At 46.1% G+C, this 20,500-nt stretch overlaps 1 protein-coding gene and 1 long non-coding RNA gene across 17 annotated transcripts in view; one reads left to right on the plus strand and one right to left on the minus strand.

The window, feature by feature from the left end:
- Nucleotides 1-1,373, minus strand: part of LOC119851156 — an 87,828-nt gene extending 86,455 nt beyond the window's left edge. For all 12 annotated transcript variants that reach the window (XR_005291165.2, XR_006278846.1, XR_005291162.2 and 9 more), the window contains exon 1: nucleotides 987-1,373. This is a non-coding gene — a long non-coding RNA (uncharacterized LOC119851156). The remainder of the gene's footprint in view (nucleotides 1-986) is intronic.
- Nucleotides 1,374-1,415: 42 nt separating this feature from the next.
- PCMTD1 (protein-L-isoaspartate (D-aspartate) O-methyltransferase domain containing 1) overlaps nucleotides 1,416-20,500 on the plus strand; it is an 87,153-nt gene continuing 68,068 nt past the window's right edge. Inside the window, exon 1 of one of the 5 annotated variants that reach the window (XM_038388904.2) lies at nucleotides 1,416-1,563. The gene's annotated coding sequence lies outside the window, so the exon portion shown is untranslated. Of the gene's footprint in view, nucleotides 1,564-1,768; nucleotides 2,196-20,500 lie in introns of those variants that run through there. The other 4 variants (XM_038388911.2, XM_038388906.2, XM_038388905.2 and 1 more) reach the window with 4 other exon arrangements.

Genomic DNA, 20,500 nt, shown 5'->3' on the forward strand with positions numbered 1-20,500 from the left:
CTGCACGCCAGCCCCCTCCCACATCTAACCTCCCTCCCAGAGCCCACACCCCCTCCCACACTCCAAACCCCTTGGCCCCAGCCCAGACTCCTCCCCCTCTTGTGCCCTACAAACCCATCATCCCCAGCTGGAGCCCTCACCCCCTCCCACACTCCTGCTCCAGCCCAGTGAAAGTAAGTGAAGAGGGGAGGCCTCAGGGAACGGGGAGGGCAGGGCAGGGCAGGGCAGGGGAAGACAAGGCAAGGCAAGGCAAAGCAAGGGGTTTGGTTTTGTGCAATTAGAAAGTTGGCAACCCTATTCTGCTCTCCAGCCCTATTCCCCTCTGATAGTTCCGGCTTCCCTACCTCCTTTGAAGCATTCCAGAGGCCTGTTAGTTTCCACGAGTGCCCATTCCCCCCCTCCTCTTCCTTCAGGGCCCTAGCAAGGGGAAAGCCATGGCCTCTGTGCTGGGGTTAGGGAGGCTACAACCCTTCTTTCCTCCCCAAAGGGGCACTCTGTGGCTGTGACCTAAAGAAGCTCTATCTCCCCTGGGGGCTTCTCTCCAGGCACAGGAAACACCCTCAGCGTGGATAGCCCTGGGATAGGGGGGCTTCTCTGAACAGTGGGTAGGACAGGATTTAAGGGCCAGGCTAGGAGCACGGCAGGGCCTAGGACAGGACTCACCTGGGCCCTAGAGTGCCGGTTCTTCCCGCCCCAGCAGTGACTTTGCAGGGATTCGCAAAAAGAACAGGAGGACTTGGGGCACCTGGGAGCCTAACAAATTTATTTGAGCATAAGCTTTCGTGAGCTACAGCTCGCTTCATGGGATGCATCCACAAGTCCTCCTTTTCTTTTGGCGAACGCAGACTAACACGGCTGCTACTCCGAAAACCTTTGCGGGGATTGCACAGGCTAAATCACTCCCCCCCCCGCCTTCTGCCTCTGGTCTCCCGAGTCCCACCCACCTCGCCCCCGCTCTTCCTGCGCTGCCCTGCCCTTTACTCCACCTGCTCCCCCTTGTGCCTGCTCCCTGCATCGAGCCCCGGTGCCAGGGGCAGCAGGGCCTTGCTGCAGCTCTGGGGCGACGGGCGGTGGCTCCCGACGGGTGAGAGTTCGTCACCCTCCGCCAGCTGCACTAGGCAGCGCCGCGCCCCGCCTGCCTGCCCCTTTGATAGACACGGGACTTGGGGGTGGAGGGGTGGCTGCTTCGTCGGTGCTTAACGCCCCTAGGCGACGGGTGACGACACACAAGCTTCATCCCCTGATTGGTCCTTTGGGTTGCAGGGCGGAGTCTATCCCCAGATCACGTGAGGCTCCCCTCAGCCAGTTGGGCACGGAGGCGGCCTCCCTCCACCTGAGGACGGACCACGTGAGCCCCAGTGTTTACATCCTCTCAGCTGGTGGAACCCCTCCCCCCCCCCCCCGCTGCAGCCTCTCACGTCAACACAAACAGTGGAGAGCGAGCGCGTGCGGGGGGAGCGCAGGGCTAGTGCTACGGGCCAGCCCCTCCCCTCACCGGTCCGCGAGCAGCTTTCCTCCCGCCCCCCCCCCCTCGGCCGGAGACCTGGAGGGCGCAGCGGAGGGGTGAGTGCCCGAGGGAGGCGCTCGGATGCCCCGGGGAGGGTCGCGGCGTGGTTTGGACCCGAGGGGTTCGGTGGTTGGCGGGGGGAGGGGGGCGGCGCCCGGATGGTCCCTACACCAACCGCGCTGCAGGCAGAGAGCGCTACCCCCTCTCCCCGGCCCCAGCTCGGAGTCTGCCCCCCCCCCCACCCCGTTCCGCTTTCCCCGGTGGTTGTTGTTTCGTACTTTGGACTCGCCGCCCCCTGCCCTGCTCGTCGGTTCAGCGCTGGCGGCGGCGGCGGGGGCAATGGAGAGACAGCCCCCTGCTGCGCAGGTCCGTCCGGCCCAGCAATTTGGCAGGCGTGGACGGGACTCGAGCAGCCCCGCTGCTCCCTCCTCGCGGCTGGAGTTTGGTAGGTTTGGGGGTTGAAGGGTTTGCTCTCTTGGCTGCTTCTCTCCCTTCCCCCCAACCCCAGCCCGCCAGTCGAAGCGAGGTGGCTTTTGTGGGGTGGTTCTTCTGCACGTTTGGTTTGCGGGAGGAGAAATCCCCGAGAGCGGGGCTGATTTGCCCTGTCTGGAGCCGTGGAGGGGGCGCCTGCAGGGAGAGGAACTGAACATAGGATAGGACCCTATATCTCCTGCTTACACGACGGTGGGTAAAAATGTGTGGTCCGCCCCCCCCCCCCGGCCTTTGCCATAACCCCCATTGTGTGTCTGTTTACGGGGTGGTGTCTCTGCTTTGGCTCAGAACCACGTAGGGGGAGAGGGAGGAACTGGCTTCAGAACAGCCACTTTGCTTCTTCCCTGTGTTTTCTTTGTTGTCCTCTCAGGTGGGAGGGTGACTTGCGGTGATTCAGATTCTACCTGTCGCTCCCACTCTGGCCTGTGGCTTCAGTTGTTGGGGGGGGGGGGTTTGTTTTGTTTTTTGCCTCGCTGGAGCTGCTGTCGGCGGCTCGCAGTGAAGTTGCAGATGAGGAAGCTGGGCTGGCGGGAGGAATCATCCTGGCATTTATTTGATACGCAAGCAGCAGCTTAGGCCTGGTTTCTGTAGTCTCCTCTTCCTATCTGTGTGGCAGAGGATGTGGTCCATAATTCTGATATACTCCAGCCCCAAGGGAGAAAGCAAAGAAAACATGTGTTTAGAGTTTGTGAGAGAGGTGGAATCACATCTCTCTGTGTCTGCTGGGTATATGCGTCTCTCTGCAGTGTCTGCTAGCACCTTACAGTTACTGTTCTCACTAGTCTCCACTGAAAAGTCAGAGAGTGGTAGTAGCATGGGTAGGCATATTTATGCTAACTTGAATGTAGGTAGTATGGGTAACAATAGTGGCGAAGACATGGCAGCATGAGCTAGCAATTCTAGTTGATTCTAGACCCCTGCCTACCAGGTTAACTCAAGCCTGCTGTTGCTTTAGGGTTGCCAACTTTCTAATCCCACAAAACCAAACACCCTAGCCCTGCCCTTTCCCCCTCCCTCAGTGGCTCACTCTCCCTCCCTCACTTTCTGAGGGATCTAACTGGTTGTGTGGGCTCTGGGGTGGGGCCAGAAATGAGGGGTTCAGAGTGTGGGAGAGGGCTTTGGATGGGTGCAGGGTGTTGAGGTGTGGGAGGGAGAGAGAGCTCTGACTGGGGGATGGAGCTGGGAATGAGAGATTTGGGTGCAGGAGGGGGTTCCAGGCTCGGGAGGTGGAGCAGAGGGCTTTATGTGTGGGAGGGGGCTCTGGGCTGGGGCAGGGGGTTAAGGTGCAGGCATACCTCTGGTGGCTCCCAGTCAGCTGCGGGCAGAGGCTAAGGCAGGATTCCTGCCTGTCCTGACTCCTAGCTGCGCCCCAGAAGCAGCCAGCAGGTCCGGGTCCTAGGCGGAGGTGCAGCAGGTGGCTCTGCGCGCTGCTCTTGCCCATAGGCACTGCCCGTGTAGCTCCCATTGGCCGTGGTTTGCAGCCAATGGGAGTGTGGAACTGGTGCTCAGGGCAGGGGCAGCGGCAGCATGTGGAACCCCGTGGCCCTCCCGCCTAGGAGCCGGACCTGCTGGCCGCTTCTGGGACGCAGCGCAGAGCCAGGACAGGTAGGGACTAACCTGCCTTACCTGCACAGCACCTCCGACTGGACTTTTAATTCCCCGGTCGGCGATGCGGACCGGAGCCACCAGGATCCCTTTTGGACTGGGTGTTTCGGTCGAAAACTGGACACCTAGTCACCCCATGTTGCTTTAGTTGCAAATATATAACTAATCACCTTGGTGAGCAGGCACAACTCCCATTAATGGCAATAAATAGACTTTTGGGTTCATTCAATGACACAGATAAACACAATGAACTACACAGTCAGCATTTTTATATTTTATATACAGTGCACACAAAAATAAGTTAAAATAACATTAAGGTTGCAAAGTCAAGTGCTCAAAAGTTATGCATACTTGCATTTGATGTGTAAATGTGAGACTCAAGGTTGCCTGTGCTTTTTAGCTTCTCTCTATTTGAATCAGATGACTTCCTCCATGCAGTCTGGGTGCTAGTTGGTTGGGGATGTCATTAAACATGGGAGAGATGGGCTTGCTGCCTTCATGTGCAGTGCCCAGCCTCCCCCTGGCTCTGAGCAGCCAGTGCAGGAAAGTTCAGCTTCATCCTGTAGTCCTGGGCTGGAGTATGATTCATCACTGTGGGGACGGTGCACGTGCAGTCTGGTTAGTACTAGGAGCTGAAAGGTTTGAGCATGCTCACTGAGGATTGACTCTTTGGAGCTATTAGCAGCTAATGTCTAAGTCTCTATTGAGTCACTCACAAGGGTCTTTTTCCCCACCTTGCAGAGCTGATTGTGGCTTTCTGGAGCCAGTCAGTGCCTATTATTAACTTGTTTGTATAACAGTAGGGCCTTGAAATCCCACCAAGAGCAGGGTACCATTGTGCTATGTCCTGTACATACACATACAATAGAACCTCAAAGATATGAACACCAGAGTTATGGACTTACTGGTCAGCTGGACACCCTGTGGAGCTGGAAGTAATCAATCAGGCAGAAGCAGAGACACAAACAAACAACCACCTCCCTCCCTCCAACAAATACTGTACTGCCTCAGGGCTTTAGCCAGGGAAGGAGTGGGGTTGGGGCTGCAACCGCAGGGTATGTGTGTGGTGGCGGGCAGGGTTCTGGGCATAGGGTGGGGGTCAGGGCTTCTGACCCTTGGGAGCACTGGGGCTCAGAATTTTAAAGGCGGGGGGAGCGTCGGGGCTTGTGGAACATTTCGAAGTTATGAAACATTTCAAAGTTATGAACAACCTCCATTCCTGAGGTATCCATAACTCTGAGGCTCTACTCTAGTAAGAGACAGTCCCTGCTTTGAGGAGCTGACATCCTAAATAGGGTGGGAGAACAGAAGTATCATCCTTGTTTTGAGGCGTCGAGACTAAAATGTGTTGCTCAAAACCACACAGGAAATCTTTTGGAAAGTTAGAAATCAAACCTAAATTTCTCGAGTCCTAGTGCAGTGCCTTCACTATGAAGTTTTTGTACTTTGGTAAGAGAAGCAGTGTCTCAAAAGCAATTTATGGCATTCTTTCTGACCAGCCATAGATTCAGCTTTTCTCCAGTTTAAGTGTGTTTTATACACTGAAATTACACTGGAGAGTAAGAATATCTAGTGTGACCAGACCGTTGGACCTTGTACCCCAGTCAGTGCCTGATGGGACATAATCAGGCTCCCTGAGATAGGACAATAAATTTGTGGGTTTCTGATGTATCTGTAATCTTCATCTAATTTTCTGTCCTCCTTTTTTCTTAATCTCTTCATGATGCTTTTTTCTCATAAGGAGATATGTCATTGCCCTCCTCACCTGTAAGGTTATATTAAATATGATTGTAATGTTAGGTGTCAGTTACTACAATGATGAGTGGAGTATGAATGCTTGGAGAGAGACTGTTTCTGCAGAGCTCATGTGTTCTTGCTGTATCCTAGCCACTGCACTGTGTCAGTGGAACTCGGAATATTTGATGAGGTCAGAGAAACACTGATGCACTCACTATATTGTACAGAAAAATCAATTTGCACCTTAAGGGGTAGAGTCTCTATAGGTTTAAGATATGGTTGATGGCTGTAATTTTCCCAGAAATTGGGTTGAGAGGGGTTTTTCACTTGGTAGCCAATTTGAAATATAGCATTAGGAGTATTGGAGGGCAGAACTAGTACACAGTGCCAAATTCTGTACACTTGAAAATGAGGCACCAGCAGGAATGCTAGAACAATTTTTATAGTGGGGTTGCTGAGAACTATTGAACCAAACTGTAAATCCTGTGTATAATGGAAACCACTTCAAGTCAGGGGGTCCTGCTACACCCCTAGCACTCCTAATTCCAGTACCTATGGACACCAGTTTGCCTAAATTGGATGTGAATCCACTTAGAAGTTGATAGTTTCTAGCCCTGATGAAGGTGTTGGTCGTTAATCCGTGTTTTATTTTCAACATGGAAACATACTCTAAGGGGTAAAAAGATCTTTTAATTATATAGTGTCTCAGGACTATAGGGTTGTTATAAAAGAAAGATTGATTATTATGTTGCCAAAGTGTAGATGAAACAGGCTTTAAACATAAAAGGTAAATATTATTTTAGGGTTTTCATGCTTCCCGGAGATAAATTCGGAAGCATTCTCTAGAAAATGTCTGCAGTGTGTCATTTATACGTTGTGATTGGGATGTAGTTTGAATACATGTTGCAAGGAATTATGTTAAACCCTTGAAGATTAACCTAAACTACAGATTATGCAAAATTTTGTATGCAGACTTAGCCTTTGAAGTTTTCTCAAAGCAGCTTTTAATAAAAACAAGTTTCTACAGCCCTAAAATAATATAGAGATGACATCAGGTGTCACTATGGAAACTCAGGCTGCATTCCTGTGTATGACTGGGTGGAGCTCTAGAATAGGGAGGTGACCTTTTGACAGGAATAAATCTGTTACTCCAGTTGGCCTGCACCAGGAAAGATTGGATTTGGCCTTCAGCTTGGAGAAAGTCTTTAAAGAAGGAAAATTGGAAAGCTGTGTATCTCATTTAACATACTGTTTGGCCCAAGAAGGGTAAAGAGCTCACTGGAGAAGACCTGATTTGATGATCTAGGATACTAAAAACACAAACATCTATTTACATGTTTTGGAGGACCAAAATGTCAGATGGGGTGTCTCTTTGTGCGTCTTCTAATCTAAATGTTTAGGTGATTATGATTAAGGCTACGTTTATGTCACAGAGGTCATGGAAGTCACGGAATCAGTGACTTGCAGAGACCTCCATGACATTCTCTGCTTCATCCCCAGGGGCTGCGGGACTCTGGAGCTGGCAGCCAGTGGGGCCCTGACGGTTCCAGCAACAGGTGACAGGGCCCCCTGCAAGGTTCCAGCGACAGGTGACAGACTGCTGAGGGGGCTCTCCTCAGGGTTCCAGCAATGGACAACAGCCTCGTTTGGGGGAAGAGGGAGGAGGAAGCCTTAGGCGAGCGGCTGGGAGATGTCCCGTTTTCTCTTTGGGAAATATGGTCACTGTGCAGTTCCCAGCTGCCATGGGCAGAGGGGGAACCACACAGCTCCCAGCCACCACGGTGGTGGGGGAAACCATGGAGCCACAGCAGCAAAAGTCACAGACAGGTTATGATGGGTTAGATTCCCCCTTCTGGTATGCAATGTAATGTACTGGGATTTCACTGAGCCTGCCTGCTCCGCTAGCCTGGTCTCTCTCTCCCTGTTTTGCAGAGTCGTGCTCTCTGGCAGCACACATACAAGTAGGGAGCACCAGCTGTAGAATCACACAGAGTTTTCAAACAGCTCTCTGAGACTATTTAGCTAGGAAATTGCCCATCACTGAAGTGCCACTTCCCTTTAGAAAGTACACCCAAAATAATTATCTTGCACTGTATAGAAAGATCTGCACAGTGCAAGCTCATAAAAATTTGCCCTCTCCCTCAATGTGAAGAGAGATATGTACTGCTTCTTGCCACCCTCCTACCCCCCAAGATATGGATTGAACAAATTGGGTTATGTTATAAACAAGAAATAAGTTTATTAACTACAAATGACAGCTTTTAAGTGATTATAAGGGATAGCAAACAGAACAAAGCAGATTATTAAGCAAATAAAACAAAACATGCAAACCAAGCTTGATTCACTAAAGAAACAGGTTACAAAATGTAATTTTTCACCCTAAATGTTGAATTAGGCAGGATGCAGAGTTTTGTAGCTCAGAGTTCCAGTTATTTCTCTTTACAGACTAGATTCCTCTGTCTCAGTCTGGACTCAGTCCTTGCCTTTCCCACCGCTCAGTTCCTTTTTCTCTTCAGATACTTTCAGCAGTCTTTCTTTTTGGGCAGGAAGGCAAATGGAGAAGAGTCCTGTTTTCCTTACTCCACAGCCTTAAATAAGATTTACGTAAGGTGGGAATCTTTTGTTTCCCAGTCTTGACCTCTCACTCCTTTTAGTGAAAAATTACTAGAAGTCCAAGATAGTGTTTAGTACCAGGTGACAGGATCACCTGACCTAGTAGTGTCACAGCTATGTCCCAGGACACCTTTCAGGAAGGAGAGAGATTAGTATCTTTAAAGTCTTGTTTCTTCCTAATGGCCTTTCAAAGCTGATGGCCTATTGTCTGGTGGGTGTCTCCCAAATACACACACAGTTGTAATTGATACATTGTCAATATTCCTAACTTTAGATACAGAAATGATGCATGCATATAAATTGGATAATCACATTTAGTAAATCATAACCTTTCCAGTGATACCTTACATGACCCATCTTGCATAAAATATATCTTAGGCCATATTCATATCATAGCCATATTTCTATGAAAAATATGGGCTGTAACGTCACACAGGTCATGGCTTCCATGAATTTTTGTTTATTGCCCGTGACCTGTCCATGGACTTTTACTAAAAATAACCAAGACAAAATCTTAGCCTTAATTATGAGAGTACAGTTCACATTTTCTTTCTGATTCTATTTTTGTATCCATTTCTGTTCTTGTAAATGCTACATATTATTTTAATCCCATGTGAGATTGTTGCTTATGATTTAAAGTTACAGAGTCTTATAATTTATCTGCTTTATCTTTGAGTTCAGAAGGGAGAAAAGAGTGTGTGGATGTGAAACAAAGTAATACAAGAACCTGTGAAAACCACTTTTAAAGACAGAGCTAGTACTTGTTGGAGACTTCCTGATGGTGAGCTGTCACTGAATGTAAAACTGTTCAGAAAAAAATGAAATATTTAAATATGCTTAATCAATTAAATCCAGTTAAAAAGTAATGTGTTGTGTTGGTACCTTTGGGGGCAATTTCCAGATACCTAAGGAAATTAGGTGCCCAACCCTCATTGAAAGTCTTTCATGTCTCTTAGAAAATCTCAGTCATTTAAATCATGCATTATCATATATACTTGGCAAAAATGTAGTACAGAAGCTTTACAAAGTCTGTTGGAAGTAGCAATTACTGTACTAAACTTCTTTCTTTTTGCTGTAAGTCTTTGGCCTGCAACTCAAAAATACGAAGATTTTTCTTCACTGAAGAATTCCAGATTTCTACTGAAGGGGTGCACAAAGAAACTAAGAACTAATAGGGCCACTAAAATGTACTTTTAGAAACCATGATTGTCAGAAAATAGATTACATTTTAACCTATCACTTTAATTCTGAGATGCTGGTAGTTACGTAAATCTGACAATGTTGAGATATTCCCAAACACTAATTTTAGTAAATGGCACAGTTGTTCTAGGGATTCAACTGGGTATCAACCAGACATACAGTGAAAATAATTTCTCCCATCCATGGTCTGACAGTTCTTTACCTCATCTGCTGGTGTTGAGCACAACTGTGCATAGAGTAACAAACAATAGTACTAAAGGACCCATTGAGGTCAACAGGACTATTCACTTGTTTAAAGCTAAGAACGTGTTTAAGTGCTTTTGTTGGATCACGACTTGTTTACTGGGGATGGAACAAATACGTTGCATGTGGGGACTAAAGGCACTGAACTTGAGGGCACTGAAAAATTAAGGTCTTGTCTACGCTGGGAGTTAAGAGTAATCAACTAAAGGTAATGTGAAGGTAATGTGCAGAAGTTAATGCCTGCTAAATCCCTTTGTGGACACACTGATTCAGAAGTGAAGTGGCCGCTTTACTTCTGAGTGAGAGCATCGACATGGATGTTTTAATATGCATTTACTTCACACTTCCAATTGATTTGACTTAACCTTTCTGAATGTCCCCATGTAGACCAGCCCGAAGTGAGGTAGTGGGATTCAGACTATCTGGTTAAAACCATGCAACTAATTTCATAAAAGACAAAGACAAACTTGTTTTAATTATGCATTTATAGTTACTCTGACATTGAGTTTGCTATAACTTATAATGCCATTTTAAAATGAAAAAGTGATAACTTAATTTAAAGCAACAAAACAAGGAATGTTAGGGGAAAAGGTAGCTGTAACAGAGTAAGTCCATTTAGCAGTATCAACAACTGCTAAAAATAAAGGTTTAGACAACTTTCATTCTCTTAGCATATGCGCCGTGTGCACAGCCATTTGATAGCTTCATCATCAGCCAGGCAAAGAGCCAGTAGCCCATCATGAAAATAAGCCAGCAGGCACTTGTCAAGGATCTGTGACATAGTCTGATGTTGATCGCATCTACAGCACAGGTCATTAGAGAGAGGCCGCAGAATTACCCTGTCCTAAACCGGTTCAGGGATGACCATAGGTGCCGTGGCATGTCAAAACCTGGTGGGCAGATGGTTGGATCGGTGATGAGAGAGTGATTAACGACTGTTTTCGTTGACTACTTGTTAGACCAGATTCCACCATCATGTCATGTGGTGGCATAAGTGATCGTAAAGGACATCTAAAAGACGGACAGACTTGTGAGTGGTCGAAGAGGTCTGAATACAGAGGGAAGTCACGGTTCTCACAGGTCTTGGCCAGGAGCATGATGTAGGCTCACTCATAGCAGATATGGGGTGGTGCTGTGATACTAAGGGCATGTCTTCACTAGCTGTGTAGTCGCGGCACCAGCGCTGGGAGAGAGCACTCCCAGCGCTGTTTTTAAAAAAAAAAAAAAAAAAAAAAAATCACCTCCATGAGGGGAATAGCTCCTAGTGCTGGGAGCCCCCCAGCGTTGGTGCACTGTCTACACTGGCACTTCACAGTGCTGAAACTTGCAGCTCTGTAAAGTGCCAGTGTAGGCAAGCCCTAAGTATTGGCAGCCATGGCAATGGAGTTGCATGTCAAGTCCCGATAACAGTGTGCATAGCTTTGTATGAGATGAGTCTCATGTGAGACAATTGACACGAGACAGGAGCAGAGCACTTTACTGTTGAATAGCAGAGGGTTAATGTTCTAGGTGTCCAGGCACTTGCACTCCATATTGAGCTGGCCAGTTTTCTATAAGTTGCTTTTACAGATAATATGTGGCAATGAGTGTTTTGTTTTTAAAATCAGCGTCTAAAATATGTAAACCATACAGAAACCAAACACTTGGAAATGAGACTGTGTAAAATTTCAGCTGCCTCCCTAGTTGAAACATTTTGTCCTGCACCCAGTATCTTAAGAAGTAGCTGGTTTCATGTCATAAAGATTTTTCTGTATGACATTGATGTCTTTTTAAAATAATATCCAAATCTTAGAATAAATGAAAGCAAAGCATTTTTATCTATAACAGTTATACTTTGCATAATTTTAAAATACATATTTTCATTAAACTCATGAATAAACAACATGGCTATATAAATACAACTTTCAGTGAAATAATGCCTTTTTCCTGATAGCTTTTAATGAATAGCTGTAGTTGTTATCAGCAATGATCAGACACATGAATATAATGGCAAGTAAAGCCATCTTGAAAAATCTTGCTAGGGTGAATAGCCAGAAAGTTGGTAATAAGCAGAACACTGGAGTACATACTGTACGGAAAATCTGGCATTGGCAGGAGGACGGATTAGATGATCTAAATGGTCATTTGTTTATAACGTGTGAATCTGTGAATTAATAATAGATCCAGATGTGAATGTAGTCATTATGAAATTTTAAGGGCAGTATATAATATACCATTTGATAAATGATGTGCCATCATATGTAATTGTGCAAAAATCTGTAGAAGTATAGTCCTTTAGGGTGAAATAAATGTACCACTTGCCATTAGTTCTTGGGGCATGCTACACTACAAAATTAAGTCGAATTAAGTTACAATGACTTAGAGCAATCATTCTAATTAAACAGCTAGTGCATGTCCATATTATGACCTTTGTGTTGGCGGAGCACGTCCACATTAGCAGCTCTTGCATAGATACAGAGAGCAGTGTACTGTAGGTAGCTATCCCACTGTGCAGTTGGCCACCATCTGCTGCAGGGTGTACTGGAAAGGGTTTGCAATACCTCATGGGGGCAGGATAAGTGTGTCCCATCATGCAGCTTTCTCCATTTCATCATACCATGGGCTTCCTAATACATTCGGTGGACCGTTGGTTCTGGGCTCAAAACAAGCTCTGAGTGGTAGGATTGCATCATTATGGGATAATGAGCATTGACTGCAGAACTTTTGGATGCACAAAGCTACCTTCCTGAAACTCTGTACGGAACTCACCACAGCCCTATGACATAGGGACACCAAAATGAGAGCAGCACTAACTGTAGAGAAGCAAGTGGCAATCACTGTGTGGAAGCTGGCAATGCCAGACTGCTACCAATCAAGCCAGGAATCAGTTTGGAGTGGAGAAATCTACCCTGGGGGTTACTGTGATGCAAGTGTGCAGGGCCATTAATCACCTCCTGCTATGAACGACTGTAACTCTGGGCAATTTGTGTGAAATAGTGGATGGTTTTGCAACAATGGGATTCCCTAACTGCAGTGGGGCAATGGATGGCACACACATTCCAATTTTGGCCCCAGACTACCTTGTGATGGAGTACATAAACAGAAAGGGCTACTTTTCTGTGGTATTGCAGACTGTTTTGGATCACTGTATTCATTTCAACGACATCAACGTAGGCTTGTCAGGGAAGGTGCATGACGCACACATCTTTAGGAAAACGGGCCTGTACAGAAAGCTGCAAGCAGGGACTTTCTTTCCAGACCAGAGGATTACCATTGGGGATGTGGAAATTCCAGTAATGATCCTGAGAGACCCAGTCTACCCCTTGCTCCTGTGGCCCATGAAGCTTTACACCAGCCACGTTGACAGCAGCGCAAGGAGCACTTCAACAACAGAGGCTCAGCTGTTGAATGCCCCTTTGGCCACTTAAAGGGGCACTGGTGTTGTCTCCTCAGGAGGTTAGACCTCAGTGAGGAAAATATCCCCTCGATTATAGCTGCCAGCTGTGGCCCTCATAATATATGTGAATCAAAGAGGGAGAAGTTTTCCCAGGGATAGAGTGTGGAGGTGGAGTGGCTGTCTGCTGCTTTTGAGTGGCCAGATACTAGGACTGTAAGAGGTGCCCAGTGGGAGCTATTTGGATCAGGGAGGCTTTGAAGGAGCTTTTTAACAATGGGCCACATTCATTTGTATTGCCATAATGTGTTTAGCCAGGCTTTTTTTTCTTTCAGCATGGTAGGAACCTTGTAACGATTACTGTGTGTGCTGCTGTAACACTGCAAATGCATCTATTGGTACTGTCTCTGAATGTTAACAGTAGTCACCATATGTTGGAGAATAATAAAGATTCATTCACTTTCCATAAGTTCAGGTTTATTTCACACCCATGCAATCACAATTATGTATTGGTAACCTGAACTTCATACATACTTTTCTCCGTATCTTTAAAGGGGAAGGAACAGGAAATTCACAAGCACATTTGTCAGTGAGGATCTCGGAGCTGGGTGTATGTCCAGCTGCCATTCTGCAAATTGTCCCACATGGTGGAGTGCCTGGGGTACTGCTGAGATCCCTGAGGAAATGAGGAATGTGTGGGGGATGTGTTCAGCCTGGGACCACAGCATGTCTGTTTGCTGTCTCAGCAGCACTGTCATCTTTTTGTGCCCTGTCTCTTATCCTGATTATCTCTTCACAATTTCTCACTGATTGCCTCCCTCCATGCTCTCTGCTCACAATCTGAAGCATCTGATGACTGCAGAACCCCCCTGAACATGTCTGTCTTACCCCTCCAGTTTCTTTTCCTTATCTAAGTGATGTGCTCCCCCAGTGTGCGGGAGAATGTCAAGGGCACATCTGCAGTGGCTAAAGAAACCATAGACAGAGGTGTTGTCAGTGCATTTACACCCTTGATCTAAACAAGTAACATCTTTCTCGCTTTCCCCTGGCACTCACACAGCATGGTGGTAGCCCCAGCCATGGTGAGGATGACCCGGGGGGAAAGGGCTAAGTTGGGACAAGCTGGGGGATAGCCATGGGGTATTAGTGCCAGCACATAGGGCTACTGTACAGGATACTGGCACCATTTTTCACAGGTGGGGGTGAATGCAGCTGGTATCTCGTTTCTGAGGTTAACTGAGGCTGCAAGGATCCAGCTCTTGCATGCATGTGGCTGCAGACCAGGAGTGTGTACTGCTATGGTGCCTGCTGAAGTAATTGCTGAATAGCGTGGCAGAGTTTCCTACCATGTGGGAAGAAAGCAGCCTTCCCAAGAAACCTTTGGCAGAGGATTGCTGATTACCTCCTGGAAAGTTTCCTAGAGATCTCTATGGAGGATTCATGGGACATTTCGGTGTGCATAAACTAACCTTTTTCCACAGGGCCCCTCTGCCCAGCTGTTCAGGGCAATGAAAAGCAGATAGAAACTGTTCCAGCATTGATTATTTCACTGCCTCTTGTAGCCCGATTTTTAAAAAGCAGTACGTGACCAGATGCAATATTGCAAGCAGAATGAGTACTTACCAGAGGTTTTCTCCCCTGCATCAGGCTTGGCAGAGCTGGGTTTCTGAGACTTGCTAGGCTGCTCAGGAGTCAAAAAGAGGGTTCTGGCTCGCCATGCCACCAGATCTCTCTGCTACCTGTTGCCAGTCCCCTATCCTCTTCCGCCTCCGCCTCTTTGTCCAGCATATCGTTCTATGGGTTTGCTCTGGAGGCCAGTGACTCCAGCCCTCCCAAATTATCCACGGGCCTCTTGGCAGTGGAGGTGGGGTCACCCGCCAAGGATGGCGTGCAGCTCCTTGTAGAAGCAGCATGTCTTTGGCTCCATACCAGAGGAGCTATTTGCCTCCCTTGCCTTATGGTGCGCCTGCCTAAGCTCCTGGATTTTTATGCGGCACTTCCTTGAGCAATCTGGCTGTAGCTATCAAAGTTCCTGTGGCTGGAACAGAGCTGTGACTGCACAACCTCCTCTCCTCACAAACCCAGGAGATCCACCACCACCTGTGTATTCCAGGCAGAAACATATATGCTTCGTGGAGGTGGCATGGTCAACTAGGCAGTTGCTTTCCATGCCAAGCAAACAGGAAGAGCAATTTCAAAAATTCCTGGGGCTTTAAAGGGAGAGGGTCTTTCACCTGTGTATGTGGCTGCAGGGCAGCAGACTTCAAAACGGTGACGGGAGTAGTCATTGTGGGACACCTCTTGAAGGCTACTTCGGATGACGTAAGCAATGCAGTGTCGACGCTGACACTGAGTCATTCTAACTGCATCACAAAAAGGTCTCTGCCTCCTGTCCAGATGGTTTTATTAAGTTGGTGTAGCAGGCGAGTTAAAGCGAGGGGAGGGGCATTGCAGTGTGTACATCTCCGTAGTTAGGTCAGTGTAAGGTGCATTAAATCGACTTAACTTTGTAGTGTTGACATGCCCTTATTTTCTCATGAGCGAAGGGGGAACCTCATCTGTCAGGCAATCTCTCTCTGGAGTTTAATTACGTTTTTATTTTTAGGGAAAATATAATACATGTGGAGAGGTAGCTTTTAAAAAGGATCAGTACTCATAGTTCCCATTGTGATAAAGTCACTTGTTATAAACTGAGTCCCATCCAGTAAATGGCATGTACATGGCCCTCTTTGATGCAAATGAAAGACTTTCTTCCCTCAGATGAGAGCCAAGTAAATTATAATATTGGAAGAAGGTTAAAACTTCTTGAAGATCCTGTTAAAAATAATGCTTCTGAGGATATCAACAATATAAAGATTATCCAGGGTGGGTATCTGCAATAAGCACGGTCAAGAGAAATTAAAATATTACCAGGTGACAGTCTCTCTTGATTTAGCTTTTTTTTTCCTTTTTAAAAAAGCTAGGTGACTTTCTTTGACCCATTCTCATGCACCTACCATCCTGTGAAAGCAGATATTCATCCTAGATCAGGAAGAACAGACAGTTGGGGGTTATGATTTCATAACTATACCTCCAGAACAATCACAATTACAATGTTTGTTTAGAGACAGCCAGATAACTTCAAACTAACATTGCTGAAAGCATGAATTCCCAAGACTGGCACATATGGAATATGAGTTTCAGTGAACAGCTAATTCAAGTGAAATCCTGATGTCATGATTTTGGTGGATTGAAGTCATCCTGAATAGGGTTAGGTGCTTTTCACTTTCACTAGTTTGACTTTGAAGGAGTTGATCTCCAACTGTCAACTTTTCAGAGAAACTCTGGGTTTATGGTTGAAGCACATTAAGGTTAAAAAAAAAAAAACACAGATTACTGTTCTCAAAATCAACCATTAGAAACCAGGGAATTTTAAACCTTGAAACTGAACAGTTAAAATATCTAAATAATTAACACTATTTCTTAAACCAGACCAAACCAAAACACACACTTCCGGCCATTGACTCTTCCATAATGTCTAGGACATATTAATAACTTTTGAACTACCATCGCTAGGAATCAGACATCTATACGTTTTTATCTGCACTCATGATTTTAACATTGTTCCAGGACTGAATAGTTAGTTCCAGACCTTAAACTAGTGTATTTACAGTTCCTGTCTTAGTAAAAAGTTGTTCATCTTTTCCTCACGGAGATTATATCATTGGAGGAACTTCAGTTAACAGATGCATCCAATGAAGTGAGCTGTAGCTCACGAAAGCTTAAGCTCAAATAAATTTGTTAGCCTCTAAGGTGCCACAAGTACTCCTTTTCTTTTTGCGAATACAGACTAACACGGCTGCTACTCTGAAACCAGTTAACTGATACTAACCCATATTTTTAATCTCTGAAGTCTGAAGCCCACAATTTTTAAAAATGCTTGCTTTACTGCAATTTTTCTCCCTAAACTTAATGACTGATTGCAAGTTAGGACATAAGATACATAGATAGGCCTAAAACATTTCTTAATCTAAAATGACATTACAATTTTATCAGGCAGGAACAAGCATATATTTTCACAACTGGCACAGAGGGCTTTGATCCTGTTCAGGGCATTTGGTCACTATTGCTATTGACAGGTTTCAGAGTAGCAGCCGTGTTAGTCTGTATTCGCAAAAAGAAAAGGAGTACTTGTGGCACCTTAGAGACTAACAAATTTATTAGAGCATAAGCTTTCGTGAACTACAGCTCACTTCATCGGATGCATTTGGTGGAAAAAACAGAGGAGAGATTTATATACACACACGTCTCTCCTCTGTTTTTTCCACCAAATGCATCCGATGAAGTGAGCTGTCACTCACGAAAGCTTATGCTCTAATAAATTTGTTAGTCTCTAAGGTGCCACAAGTACTCCTTTTCTTATTGCTATTGAGTAATTCTATCATTTCGATATAGATGATAAAGTAAAAGCATCAACATGAAGTCTAGCCAACTCCCCGCCCACACCCCATTCAACGTAGCTTCATGTAGTGGACTATACTGCCCCTATTAACCTTAATGGCTTTACATTTAAGTCTTTAGTTTGTTTTTAAAAGCTTGCTGTGAGCAAGGTGAACTACAGAATTTGTAAGTGCAAAGAATGAACACCTGCAGTACTGTGATCCAGGAAACTGGTGGAAGTTGAAGGCTAGTTTTAAAACCTGAATAGATTTGAAAACGATGGTGTAAGATTTGAAACTGACAAATATAACTATTGTTTGGAAGAGGGTGAAATCAAAAGAGGAACCAGAAAAATGACATGTAAGTTTAGGGTAAAAAATGAAATGGCATACTTATTTTTTGTTCTTATAATAGTTTCTCTTCTTTACAGCCTATATAGTTGCATGGGAAAGGTCACATTTGTGGTTAGGCTTGGCTTTGATTCTAACATCTCTTTTCATAACTGGAAACTAATACAGATCTCTCCGGTACCTTAGTATATATTTAGGCCTGATCTTGTGATTGATTATGCATGGATTTGTCTGTACACATTCATTTGCAGGGTTGGTTCCTCAAGAATGATGTGGACATTATGCACCACCAAGACTTTTGGTAGGGAGAGTGTATATCTAAAGCGTGGGAGTGTGGTGGGGAGGAGAAGATTTTGAAACTGTATGGAAAAACTCAGCTAGATTGAATTAATTATATAAGGTGGAATTTGGACATCAGACTAGGTGTAGTATCCCTGACTTCGTGACAGGCACTCTTAAACAAGAGAGATTGTACTGCTTCATGGACATATATTGACCCATCAGTTATGAAGTCATAATCCATTTTAGAATTACATCTGAAACAATCTGAGGGCCAAATTTAAGAATCCTACCTTAGCATCTGTTTGTGCATGCGCAATTTTGTGTATGTAATTATTTGTGTGTGAACATACCACCATGCTCATGTGCAAAAAGCCATTTGTGCTCAAATAGTTTGCATGTACATATTTGATCATTTTGCACACACGCAGATTGTTGGGGGTTTTTTTTGAAGTTTTGATGCTAATTCTTATGCCTAAAACCTTCAACCCCTTACCTGGTAGAAGTCACTAGTTATCCTCCCAAAAGTGTGATTTAAAGTGACACAATCAATTCAAAAAACAGTACTTCTGTCTTGTAAGGAATACATTTTGTTTTACTTGCGAATAATATTTAATCTGTTGTCCATTTGACAGTGCTTTCAGTAGTCAGTTTTGCTCCTTTGTACGGTGAATGTTTCCTTATGTTTGTGTGGGGCTCTTGCACAGCAGGAAGAGAGAGGAAAATAAATTTAAAAGTGGAAGTGGAGGGGCAGGTGTTGTAACTGAAGTTTCTTGAACCACTTCTTGAAATTTGACTTCATTACAGTTGATGTGTCACTTTCTAAATGTCCTTTTAAGTAGTTTACCAGTTGTTTCTGTGGTTTTCTCTTTAAGTGTGCAGAGAAGAAATAAATGCTTATATTTTCTCATGCTCTGTCAAAATGAGATGCAACTCAGTCAATTGTGCAGTCTTCATAATAAGATCTGTCGCTTCTCTTGCATCTGTTGGCCAGCAGTGGAAATGGGGCTGACCTTTAAATTCTCACTGTTAAGCTGATGAGCTGAACATCTCATTTAAATAAATGTACTATTTTCCACCTGGTTATTATTTCAGGCTATGTGCGTATTTGCTTAGAAATCATTGCATCTACTTACTTTGGTTCCCTTTTGTCTAGTTTGCTTTGCAACCTAAGGTTAAGAAATATATTCTTGAGCCCAAGTTTGAGAAAATTGAGGGGAGGCTTGGGATGAAGCCCTTTTTAATGTGAATTAGACATCAAGCACCTTTCTTACAATAGGGGGTTGGATTTGCAGGGGAGCCAGAGCTATTTTAATGGGACTTGATCAGTGTTCCCTCAATTTTTTTACTTCCATGTGCGGAATGAATTTTGTTATGTGCACCAGTAGGAGGTGGTGTGTCACACATCACATCCATATTGGTGCACAGAACAAAATTCATGTGGTGGGGGTTGGGCCGAAGGGTTCGGAGTGGCGAGGGGGGGGTTCAGGGCCTGGGGCAGAGGGTTGGGGTGCGGGGTAGGGGTGAGGGCTCTGGGGTGGGGCCTGGGAGGATTTGGGTTACCCTGGGGCTGTGGTGGGGAGAGAGGACTCCCCCAGACCTCTCTTGCTGCAGCAGGTTGGGGCCGGGGCGGGGTTCCTCTCCCCCCGGCCGTGGCAGCTCCAGCGGGCCTGGGCCGGACCGAGGGAGGGGCTCCTCTCCCCCCGGCCGTGGCAGCTCCGGCGGGCCTGGGCCGGACCGAGGGAGGGACTCCTCTTCCTGCCAGTGCCGCTGCCCTGAGCCCCTGCACTGGGTTTATTAGGCAGTTGTGGGGGCTGACTAGGCAGTTGTGCAGCCACAAAGTTTAGGGTGAACTTAGGACTTGGTAGTTTCCCAGGCAGTAGACCAGGGGTCGGCAATCTTTCAGAAGTGGTGTGCCGAGTCTTCATTTATTTACTTTAATTTAAGGTTTTGCGTGCCAGTAATACATTTTAATGTATTTTAGAAGGTCTTTCGCTATAAGTCTATATATTGTATAACTAAACTATTGTCGTATGTAAAGTAAACAAGGTTTTCAAAATGTTTAAGAAGCTTCATTTAAAATTAAATTTAAAATGCTGATCTTAAGCCACCGGTCCACTCAGCCCGTTCACCTAGGCTGGGTTCTGTTTACCTAGGCCGGCGGCAGGCTGAGCAAGGCCTGCGGCCAGGACCTAAGCTGGCAAGAGGCCAGCAGCCAGAACCCCAGACTGGCAGTGGGCTGAGCGGCTCAGCCCACTGCCAGTCTGGGGTTCCGTCTGCCGGCTCCTGCCAGCCAGGGTCCCGGTTGCCGGCCCCTCTCAGCCCGTTGCCGGTCTGGGATCCCAGCGATGCCCACAAAGAGTGGGTACCTACCTTCTCCATGGTTCTAGCCCATTCTCTTTCTCTCTCTCTCTGCACTGAGCTGAGGGTGGGAGTGCACTGAACACAGGGCTGGGGATGAAGGAACAGGCTGGGGGTTGGGGTGCAAGGTCTGGCCAGGAGCTAGAATGAGGGAGGGGGCTCAGGTTTGGGGCAGGAAGTTTGGGTGTGGAGTGCTTACCTGGGCAGCTCTCATTTGGTGCGAGCGGTGCAGGTGGAAATGTGGGGGGGGCGGGTGCAGGAGCTCCCGTTTGGTGCTCGGGGGGGGGGGTGGTGGAAGTGTGGGGGGTGCAAGAGTCAGGG

This window comes from Dermochelys coriacea, chromosome 2, assembly GCF_009764565.3.
Source record: "Dermochelys coriacea isolate rDerCor1 chromosome 2, rDerCor1.pri.v4, whole genome shotgun sequence".
NCBI lineage: Eukaryota > Metazoa > Chordata > Testudines > Dermochelyidae > Dermochelys > Dermochelys coriacea.